This window comes from Terrapene carolina, unplaced genomic scaffold, assembly GCF_002925995.2.
Source record: "Terrapene carolina triunguis isolate 2854851 unplaced genomic scaffold, T_m_triunguis-2.0 Scaffold95, whole genome shotgun sequence".
NCBI lineage: Eukaryota > Metazoa > Chordata > Testudines > Emydidae > Terrapene > Terrapene triunguis.
The window spans coordinates 4,221,919-4,222,701 of NW_020664446.1; positions in this window are offsets into that span (position 1 = coordinate 4,221,919).

The window sequence follows — 783 nt, forward strand, 5'->3', positions numbered from 1 at the left end:
GGGGAACAGAGGGGGCGGGGCTATGAAGGGGTTGGGGGCGTGGCGGGCTCATGCTGGCAGGGAGATGGGCGGGAGGGGGAGTGACTCCCTGGAGGGTTCCCTAGCTCCGCCCCCTCCGGAAGCGGAAGTCCCGCCTCTCTCGTAGCCCGCCCCGGAGCCTAGCGCGGGGCGGCGGCAGGGTCCGGTGTCCGTCAGTGCAGCCGCAGCCGCGAGTAGTACGCGCCGCTGGGGGCGGGGCCCGGGCCCTCCAAGCGCCCTCTGGGGGTCGCCTGGGGGCATTTCGCCGGGGGCGGGGTCTCTGGGGGGAGGGGGTCTTGGCGGGGCGGGGTCTCTGGGGGGAGGGGGTCCCAGCAGGACAGGGTCTCGGGGTGGGGGAGGGTCTCTGGGGGAGGGGGTCCCAGCAGGACAGGGTTGGGGGAGGGTCTCTGAGGCGAGGGGGGGTTGTCTTGCGGGCTAGGGGTTTGCCCCCCAGGAGGTGTTGCGGGGTCCCCCCAGCGCAGCATTCCCCTGGGCGGTTAGGGGTGCTTGCTTGGTGCCACTCTCTATGTGGGCTCGAGGCTGTAGGGCCGCCCGGGGGGGGGGGCAAGTGGGGCAATTTGGCCCGGGCCCCCCGCGAGCCGTGGCTGAGAATCCCTTTCCTCACCCGGCGGCGGTCCGGGTCTTCGGCGGTACTTCGGCGGCTGGGGGCCCTTCAGTCGCTCTGGGTCTTTGGCGGCATTTTGGCAGTGGGTGCTTCCGTGCTGCCGAAGACGCGGAGCGACTGAAGGGCCCCCCGCCGCCGAA